The sequence below is a fragment of the Punica granatum genome, chromosome 1 (genome assembly GCF_007655135.1).
Source record: "Punica granatum isolate Tunisia-2019 chromosome 1, ASM765513v2, whole genome shotgun sequence".
Classification (NCBI taxonomy): Eukaryota; Viridiplantae; Streptophyta; class Magnoliopsida; order Myrtales; family Lythraceae; genus Punica; species Punica granatum.
Genome location: NC_045127.1, coordinates 21,013,741 through 21,024,642, shown reverse-complemented (window position 1 = coordinate 21,024,642; position 10,902 = coordinate 21,013,741).

Here is a 10,902-nt window from a genome sequence, read left to right as displayed (position 1 = left end):
CGACCGATTCCCTGGATCATCCAGGGTTGTGCAAGAACCCCAAAAAAGCCAAAGAACCGGTCGATCTGCCCGGAAGTGATCTAGAAAGATCTTCTGTATCTTGACCTGAGTTACCTAGAATCAGGTAAAAACTCAAGTTGAGACACAGAAGCCCTTTCCAGACATCCATGCTACATCGGACCGCGCGTTTCGGGTTTTGAAATTGATAAGTTTGAAAAGGGCACCAACGTCCTTTGACGACTCGTCGACGCGAGTTATCAATTAATGTCCAATTCGGGTAAACTTTATCAGTGTGAAGTGAGTTTAATCGTGTGAGCGTCCCGATTAACCAGTTTGTGGCATTAATGCTTAAGGGTTGTGCCGAATGCATTAATTGTGAAAACGATTCGCGACTCGACGACCAAGACGATTCCATAAGGATCGAGGATAATTTGGTCTAATGACCGAAACTATCCTCATAACCAAATGGACCCGAATGAGTCATCGATACTCGAATCCATGCATGCTTCGTTTGAAAGAGTCTTTACATGATATTTTAATGGGAATCGTAAAGACATTGAAGTAAAACTTCACATCATCCGATCAACAAATTAAACTTGAGATAAGGAACTCATTCTTGACCCAAGGAAGGCCAAGAAGCCCTCGGCTTCATCTTGTGAAGGGTGGCCGAAGGTTCTCATGGCTCTATCCGAGTCACGAATGATTTCCTAATCGTGGTTTAATTATTTCTCGCATGCTCAAACATCAACCGTGATAAATAGCACCCTTTTTTAACAAAAGCCGGCGTTATCACGATTTGTTTAGCTCATTCAAACATACAAACATTCACAAACGTGTTAATTAAGGAAAAGGATAACATAACACCGGCTTCATGCATGCAATAATGATAAACAAACTCGGAAATTAACTTGAATAGGCTAAGGAGACCGATCTTAACCCGAAAAGAGCAATTTAAATCTCAACCCTCTCCTTTAGAGAATTGGCCGAGACTTAATGTGCCATAATAGGGTCGGGATAGTCTTCTTTATGATGATCCAAGCCCCTTTCCGACATGGTAGCAAGTCCTAAGATAGTGTACGTGCATAATATAACATAAAATTGCATAAAAATTAAATCTTGCAAATGAAACATGCATGAAACACCATAATACTCCATAGCCATGCAAAAATATAAAAAGTCCTAACTCCTCTAAGTCAGAAGTGTTTTACCTAGCCTCGGAATACGAGGAAAGAGTCGGGGAAGTGTTTGAGAGTCGGGTGACTCGGTGGAACCCTTAAAAGGGTATTCGGGCGCAAGGGTGGACGTGCACGGGCGTTGGTGGGCACTGACAAGCGCTGGTGTTGGGCAAGGACGTGCGCGGGTGACGGGCGCGGGCGTGCGCGGATGGCGGGCACGGACGGGCGCGGGTGACGGGCGCGGGCGTGCGCGGATGACGGGCGCGGGCGTGCGCTGGTGAGGGCACGGGTGTGCTGGTGAAGGGCGCGGGTGGCGCTGGATGATGAGCACGGGAGTGCGCGGGTGGGGGCACGGGTGTGCTGGTGAAGGGCGCGGGTGGCGCTGGTGACGAGCACGGGCGTGCGCGGGTGACCGGCAAGGGTGTGCTGGTGATGGGCGCGGGTGGCGCTGGATGACGAGCACGGGTGCGCGGGTGACGGGCAGGGTGTGCTGGTGAAGGGCGCGGGTGGCGCTGGATGACGAGCACGGGCGGGCGCGGGTGACGGGCGCGGGTGTGCTGGTGATGGGCGCGGGTGGCGCTGGATGACGAGCACGGGCGTGCGCTGGTGACGGGCGCGGGTGTGCTGGTGATGGGCGCGGGTGGCGCTGGATGACGAGCACGGGCGTGCGCGGGTGACGGGCGCGGGTGTGCTGGTGATGGGCGCGGGTGGCGCTGGATGACGAGCACGGGCGTGCGCGGGTGACGGGCGCGGGTGTGCTGGTGATGGGCGCGGGTGGCGCTGGATGACGAGCACGGGCGTGCGCGGGTGACGGGCCCGGGTGTGCTGGTGATGGGTGCGGGTGGCGCTGGTGACGCTCGGTGACGGACGTTGGTGACGCCCGAGGGTTGCGCTCGGTGACGCTCGGTGACGGACGCTGGTGACGCTCGAGGGTTGCGCTCGGTGACGCTCGGTGACGGGCGCTGGCTACGCTCGGTGACGCTCGGTGACGGACGCTGGTCACCCGAGAGCTCCAACTAGTCCCGAGATGCGGGATGGGACCTTCAAGAGTCGGGTTGGACCGTTGATGGGTCGGTTTTGAGCTGTTTTCCGTTGAACAGACCCGAATGGCATCAAACAGACCCGGCTGAAATATTGGACAGACCCGACTGGCACAAGTCGGGTCGGACGTCGCCACGGAGGCTCCCGATGGAATTTTGAGGCAAGGTCAGTGGCTCCTGACTCCTAACTGACCCCCGGAGGTGACTGTGGTGGTCGTTTGGTCCCAGAGTTATCGGGTCGACCCGTACAGCCCTGCAAAGATGACGGAAAACAGAGTACGTCTGGAAATTCGGACCCGTCTGGCACCAGTCGGGTCGGACGTTGCTACGGAGGTTCCCGATGGAATGTTTGAGCAAGGCCAACGGCTCCCGACTGCTAACTCACCTCTGGAGGTGGCTGTGGTGGTCGTTTTCCGAAAAGAGTCTCGGATCGACCCGATCTGCAAGAAAACCGCACAAATAGTCAGAAATTTCGACCCGACTGGGCAGTCGGGCTGTTTCTTCTTCCTGGGGTTAAACCGACGGGTTTGTCTTGGATTTCTTGACTTCTTGACACCCTAGGGTTGTGTGGGGAGGTGTTTGATGGGTTTTGGTAGCTCAAACCGACTTGGAAAGGCTTGAAACCCGGTTTGACATTTTTTACCCGAGAAGGACCAAATCTGTCCAGATTTTGTTCAAGGCTGGTTCTATGGCTTAGAGGCTTCAAACTTAAAATCTAAGTTCAGAAATGGATAGAGGGGCTCGAAAACATGTGGGATATGAAGTTTGGTAAAGTTTGGATTCAAGCCGGGATGGATTCCGACTTAAGACTTTGCCCGGTTTTGCTTGGTTTTGCTTGCTGGAAATGGCTGAAGCTTGCTGCGGTTTGCTATGGAGTTTGAGAGCTTTTGAAGAGTGAGAAATGCTAGAGAGAGAGTGTTTTTAAGGTCTCCTTAAGTTAATGACATTTGGACAATATATAGAAAAGCTTAAATGCAAGATTAGTGAAGAAAAGTGCAATTAGGGCCATGGATTAGTGGAATCCGAATTTCTTAAGGAAATATCAAGCTCAATCCTCATCCATTGCATTAATGGAGAAGAGATAAGAGCATTGATGGCTTGGATGGGAAGTTGGAGTGTTGAATTGAAACACTTAGATATTTTGCAAAAGGAAGACAAATGCAAGTTGTCTTCTTGGCTTGAAGAAGAAGATGACAAGAGACATGGAGGGCAATGGGCATGGGTGAGGCGGCAATGAGTTGGCCGTGGGTCCCACGGGTCGCGAGGTAAGTTCGGGCCAAAGTTCGGGTCTCGATTGGTCGTGCATTCGAAGTTCGTGGTTCGAATTGAACGTCGAATTGTCGATATACGCGAGAAAACGGAGTTAATGAGCCCGAGATTGACATTTTTCATGGAGAAATGTCCCGGATGTGTGCGAGGCTCGGAATCCGGTTTTGCTCATTGCAAGTGACCAGGGCGAAGTTGTCCGCTTCTGACAGCATATCTTGTGTCCGCATCTCACGTTGGTCATTTTGACATAAATTGTCAGACAACGTGAACAATTATCCCTTAAGCCGGTAATGCTAACGTGGGGCCGGAGACGTCCTAGGAGGTCGAAACTGGATTTCTCAGGATGATTTCTGAGTTGCTTGGGCACTCCGGAGATTACTGTAATCTCTGTTTGTCGAGATCAAACCTCCAAGGACTTGAAAAGTGTATCTGAGACCTCTAAAGCACTGTTTGAGAGATCTAGATGAGTTGTGTGAATTATTCCGACGACTCCACATTGAGCCTTAAGAAGGCTAGCATTGTGTAACGTAAGCATTCGGCGTCAAATTTCCCCAAAGAGGACCTCCGGATATGGATTTCCACTGAAAATGGTCATTTCCGCTCTTCGGAGGTTACTCGGGAAACCGCGAAGGGTTTTGCTGTCTGTTTTGCCCAATTGTGAATGTCTGCTAGAGTTTTCTGGGCAATGCTGTATGAACTTCGTTTGCCGTAATTCCATCAGACCCTTCTCCGGCTATGCTCTTCTGAAGAGGGGTATGCTTGTTTTGCCGTTCGGAAGTCATTTGAAGTGTCTGTGTGACTTCCAAAAGACAATCTAAAGCGTTGTTCCTACTCTGTGTGCTGATGGGGCATGGCCGCGTCTGATATTTGGAATTAACTTTTCTCCAGGAAACCGGCATTTTTGGATTTCCACTGAAAAGTTGTCTGTATACAGAAAGTTGTTCTGTATAGAACAGATGATTTGCAAAATGCCTTTGGGGACACTTTTCATCTATTTGGCACTGGTGTGGATTTTTGGAGTCCAATATTCACTATCTTCCGATGACCGAGCGAACTATCGGAAAATAGTGCCGTCCGTGTAATACACTGAAAACGCCGGTTTTGGACATTGTTGAGTTCTTTGGTCGCTCTGTTCCCCTTTGGTGACCCCTAGAGTCCTTCTGTCATGTCCATGGGCCATTTGCTCAATTTTGCCAACTTGAGGATGAATAGTGATTTCTTGCTCTGCCGAGCCGTTTTCTGTATTCTGCTCAAGTCGTGGCTTGGGTCATTGCTAATATCATTGTTTGGAATGGTGAGCCAAAATGGGGTGCTGACAGTGGCGACTCCTTCTCTCACGCGTGTCCGTCACGCGTCCCCACGGGAAGGTGGACACTGCCAAGTCGCGCGATCCAAAAGCGCGCAATGCGGGCCCCGACGTGAGTCCACATTCGGGTCCGTACAGCTTGGCGACTCCACTGGGGACATACTTAGTGGGTTCAGGCTCGATTCGCTTGCTTGCTTGCATGTTCATTTTCTGCACTTGCATTGCATCATTCTAATGGATTTAGGTACCTCGCCTGAAATCCCACGGGCGCCGATTTAGGAAGCTAGGTTAGTCAGAGGTTCCGAGTAAGGGAACGGATCAAGTCGGCTCTGCCACAGAACCGGCCCCCAAAGATCCTCGCTCGATTTCAAGGAATTGACTCCCTTGAATCGGGAGCCCCCATCCCTAGTTAGTGGTTGTCCCAGTAGAACACTGAAACCATGCATAAACATGGACCGTCATGCTGGACCAAAAATAACCTTCACGCCGCCAACCGACCCAAAAGTTGAGTCTTTGAGTCGGCTCGTAGTTTTTCTTTTTAGGCAAGCCTTTTATTGTTTTTACTGAATGAGTGTTGTATAATGTAAAGAACTCGTGTTATAGTTTATTTTCCCTGCACTGCACTGCATGCATATTTTCAAAACAAACTAGGACATTGCATCAATTTGTTTATAAACATTAAACCAACATCTTTTCCATTTAGGTAAGAATGGATCGCTCGCGTCCCTGTCCTAGGCTTGATATCATCATCACACCATCTGCAGACATTACTCGCCTTTCGAACACATTCCGCCCAGTGGACCGTGCATTCCTCCGGCTCATCATAAGAGACCTACCATTACTCGCTGATTCTCCCATCGATTGGACCCTACTCAAAACTGCCATTAGTTTTTGGGACACTCAGCGAGCCGTTTTCAGCTTTCATGGGACAGAATTAGCCCCTACAGTAGAGGAATACGCGGCACTCCTTCAGCGGTCTACACCGATTCACGACATCGTGGTGCCTAACCAGTTTGCCACGATACAGAGCAGACTAGCCATCCTTTTAGGTCTCCGCAATGAAGAAATTCGTTGCGAGCTTCAATATGGAGGGGAGCACAGCATTAGGACTACATGGCTCATAGATTTCATACAGGCCCGTGCTCTGAATGCCACGGGAGAGTCCTATCAGCGTGACGCTTGTCACGGGTTTCTTTTGCTCATCTTCGGGACTATGCCGTTCCCGTACTCGTCGAACCTCACAGACGGGGCACTTGCTCAGGTCATCCTCCAAGTGGTAGGAGGCCATAGTTATGTGGAAGCCGTTTTGGCTGAGACCATTCGGTCTCTTGACTATGTACGAGAGAATCGACGGGGCAGGATGAGAGGATCCCCACATCTGCTTCAGATTTGGCTTCTAGCACACATCAGGTCGTTCGGCTTATCCCATCCTTTTCCATGTATCACCGACGAGCGCTCACTCATCGCTCGTCTACTTCATGTGTTTCGACCCTCCGACCGTAACTACACCGACTGGACGCGGTTTATGGAAGAGCTCACCCCAGCACAGTTTTTATGGACTACGCGTTGGAATCCTGGCGGTCCCATGATCATTGGATGTCCTTCAGTTATAGGACTTCCCTTAATCAGTCATTTAGGGAGCACACTTATCTTTCCAGCCCGAGTCATCAGACAACTCGGTGGACTACAAGATATTCCTATAGAGGCAGATCGCACTTCACACCGTTTCAGGTGGGCAAACACCACAATTTCACTCCTGGATAGGATTCTACGGGTTAGAGAGGTTCGACGCTTATGGAGCACGCGCATCGTTCAGGAACTGTACTTCCCGGAGCATCCCACTGACGAGGAGCGAGCTTTCTCATCTACAGCAGCGTATGTGATGCAGTTCCATCCGTATGGATTCGCACCTGTTCGCCGGCTACGCATGCCACAGATGCTGCAGGCAGACATTCCAGACGCAGAGAGCTGAGTCCAAGGAGCCATGCACACAGAGCTACAAGTCATTAGAGCAGAGCGAGATCGACTCCGCTGTGAGCTTGTGGATATTCGTGCAGAACTCACTGATCACAGAGAGCTTCAGAGCGAGTTGGCTCAAACTCGTGCACGCGTAGCGAGCCAAGACAGGGAGATAGCGCGTTTGAGCGCTACGTTGGATCGAGCGCAAGCAAGAGCGCGCAGGATCTCCCATCCTTGAGCTCAGTTGCTGAGCGTTTTTGCCTGTACAGGACCCGCGTAGCGCTCACTCAGCTACGGGTTGTAACAGTTGTCGGTTTAATGTTTATGTTTCCTTTTCAAACAGACTGCCTTTGTAAATTATGAAACGTGAATCAAACTAATGTAATGGCATTAGTGTTTTTAAACTCATACATCTCATGCATTCATACATTGTCATTTACATCTTGAAGATGGTCAACACACAACAATTACACTTATACACTTACACATACATGTAGGCACTAACAATTGGCGTCGCATCGATATCCTACTCGTGCACGCGGAAGAATGGCCGAAGAGCAACAACCCGTTATCTCGGAGCAAGATGCGCCACCAATGCCGGCACACTCCCTTTCGCAAGACACGCACGTGATGTCATCTCCAGCATCTATAGCGTATTCTAGTGTTCTTCCAACGCACCTCCCTTCTTCTGCACAGGCGCCATCCAATGTTGTCGATCCCGTGCGTTTCGCCGCACTCGAAGGGACGGTTAATCAGTTGGCTGCCAACATGAATACCAATATGACAGAGCTCATGGCTATGCTTCGGGATCAAAACCGAGCTTCCTCGAGCCACACTCCACCTCCTGAATGCAGGACAACCGTGCACTTGAATCCGATTGACCCGCCCATTTATGTGACGGATAGCGAAGATATGTCTTTTTCAGCAATGACATATGTGCCGACAGTCAGCCTAGTCAGTGATCCTATGCCACCACCACCGGCTCCTACATCGGTACCGTTTCCACTTGCGGTGTTCTTATCAACAGATCTCGCAATGCTCACTTTGCCGCCGCTCACCATACCCACTCAACCTCCAATTTACACCGTTCCACCACCGACGGTTCCTCCAGTCGCGATCACACAAATCCCTGCTCCCACTGCATAACCTTTTTCCTTCCATGCTCCAAAAACCCAAATGAGCTTTTCCTACCAAACTCCACCACCCCTAAATATTCCCCCCACTGAACCAGGCACGCCTACTCATGCCGCTCCTGCAGTTCTACCAACAAACATTCCTCCTGAAAATGAACAGGAGAAAAGAATGAAGAGAATGGAGGAAACCATTCGAGCCCTCCAAGCAGGCACGTCCCATCCTGACTTCGGTGACAGTGACTGAAATCTCTTCCCGGGCATGCTGCTGCCCCCTAAGATAAAGATTCCAGATTTTAAGAGGTACGACGGGACCAAAGACCCTCGGCATCATCTCCGTCACTATCATAGCAAAATGCTTTCGTATTGGGATTACGAGGAATTTGTCATTCAGACTTTCCAAGACAGTCTTACGGGACCGGCGCTAGATTGGTTTATGACCCTGAAAGCCGGCGACATCCCTACATGGACAGATCTTTCTCAGAAATTCCTCGACCAGTACCGATTCTGTGCAGAGACACCTCCTACTCTTCTTGATCTTAGCATGACGGAGATGAGAGAAAGTCAAACTTTCGAAGCATACGCAACGGAATGGAGGGGAAAAGCGGCAAAGCACATTCCTCCAATCACTGAGCGACAGCAAGTTCAACTGTTTCACTCTACGCTCAGAGGCGCATATTACTCACATCTCCTGGCTCATACCTCCTCTTTCTCAGACCTGATTGAGGCAGGAAAGAAGTTGGATATGGGTGTTAAGCTAGGAAGAATTGAAGGCCTGTCAAGGAAGAAGGACGGAGAGACACCGAAGAAACAAACCGCTGGAACATCCAGGAGAGGCAAAGACGCGACTATTGGCATCGTCAATTCTGGACATCAGGCTCCCCTGCATTACCGACGTCTCAGGCATATGCGCATCCCGTGCATTATGTGCAACCTCATCAAACGCCGCAAGCTTATTTCTCAACCTCGCCAACTGTTATCCAATCGCAATCTCCGCAACAGTACGCTCCTGTTCAAGTTCAACAAGCTAGACCCCCGGCTTCGAGATCTCCTCAGCCGGCTCAACGTGTTCCAGCTCCTAGAACTCAACAAGACAGTGCTGCTCAACCGTGTCCACGCAAGCAATACACCAATTTACCAGCTCCCCCCTCTCACATATTCAGGCAGCTTCTTGTAGGCAACAAGATCAAAACAGAAGCACCCGGTCCCCATTTCGATCCTTCCATGCAGAACCAAAATCTTCGCTGTGAATTTCATCAGGGTGCTCCTGGTCACACTCTGGATACTTGGTGGAGACTCCGGGATAAAATCCAGGAGATGATTGATACAAGACAAATCTCCTTTAATGAGGTGAAGCCGCCGAATGTCCGTGCAAATCCTCTTCCTGATCATGGATCAGGTTTAGGACCTTCTGTCAACATGATTAGCATCGCTGCTATTGATGAGGAAGAAGACTCGCAAAAGGCCTCAACTCCATTTGCCATTAACTATGCTCCAGATGAAGTTGCATTCGCTCCCATCCCGTTCGTTATCGAAGTTCCTGCAAAGGAGCCTTATCATGATAGCCGAGTTCCCTGGACATATGAGAGTGAGGTTGCCAGTGCAGAACTAGAAATGAGCGCGATGGGAATCACGCGTTCAGGACGGGTTTATCAGGGTCCAGAGCCTATTGACAAAGGAAAGGCTCCCGCTACTGAGTTCTCAACTGTTCCAAAAGCCGTGTCACTCCCTACAAAGAAGGTCACCGATCAAGAAGCCGAAGCTTTCATGAAGGTGATCAAAGCAAGCGAATACAAAGTGGTCGAGCAAATGAGCAAGTTACCAGCTCATATATCGCTGCTCGCATTGCTTTTGAACTCCGAACCTCATCGGAACGCTTTGCTGAAAGTTCTCACTGCAGCACAAGTCCCGAAGGATACTCCACCGGATAGAATCGAGGAGACTGTGAACTCTATTTTCTCGAATCAGATTTCCTTTTCGGAAGACGAAATTCCCTCGGAAGGACAAGGACACTTGCGGGCATTGCACATAGTTTGCAAGTGCAATAACCACGTCGTTGGTCGAGTCATGATCGACAACAGCTCTGCTCTTAACGTTTGCCCCGTCTCCACGCTGAAACAGATGAACGTGGACATGAGTCGCATTCGTGCAAGCAAGACCACCATCCGAGCTTTTGACGGCTCTAAGAGAGTGGTGAACGGAGAAATTGATCTCCTAATTGATGTGGGTCCTTGCTCATTCTCTGTTACCTTCCAGATCCTTGAAATACCCAATGCTTTCAGTCTCCTACTCGGGAGGCCATGGATTCACGCCGCCGGCGCCGTTCCTTCATCATTGCACCAGAAGTTGAAATTCTTTGCCAAAGGCAAACTCATCATTGTCAACGGCGAGGAAGATTATGCAGTCTATAAAGAAACGGCCATCCCTTATATCAGCATTGGCGAAGACCAGAATCTTCCCTTTCATTCTTTCGACACGATCTCCGTAATTCGAGACTACGGAGAGGTCAGTCCATCACGAACTGATCGCATGATTGGAAAGGTTCTCTTGAAGAACAATTATGTCCCTGGAACTGGACTCGGGGCACGTGCACAGGGAATCCTCCGACCGATTGAAATGGAGGATTACCGCAATAGGAGGGGACTCGGCTTTCGCCCCTCCTGCCATGAGATCATGCAAGCTCGTCGTGGAAAGCATCTACACCGCCTTACTGCATATTACGGAAAGCTCTGTAGGGGCATTCCGGTTCCACCGCTCTCACAGTTTTTTGCAGCACCACCGCAAATCATGGGAGGCACCTCCGAGAGCCCAATCACTGAAACAGATGACTTCTCTTCGGATGCAGTTGAAGCGTTTTTGGCTTTGCCAGCCATATATGCCGTCACTGAGGAGACATCTTCTAGGGTTCATATCCGCCCTGTACGGGTGGATGAGGAGCTTACCAACTGGACTTCAGTTCCGCTCTACTCGGCCATAGTTGCCGATGTGTAAGACGGTCTTTATATATAATGCTACCTGTATGT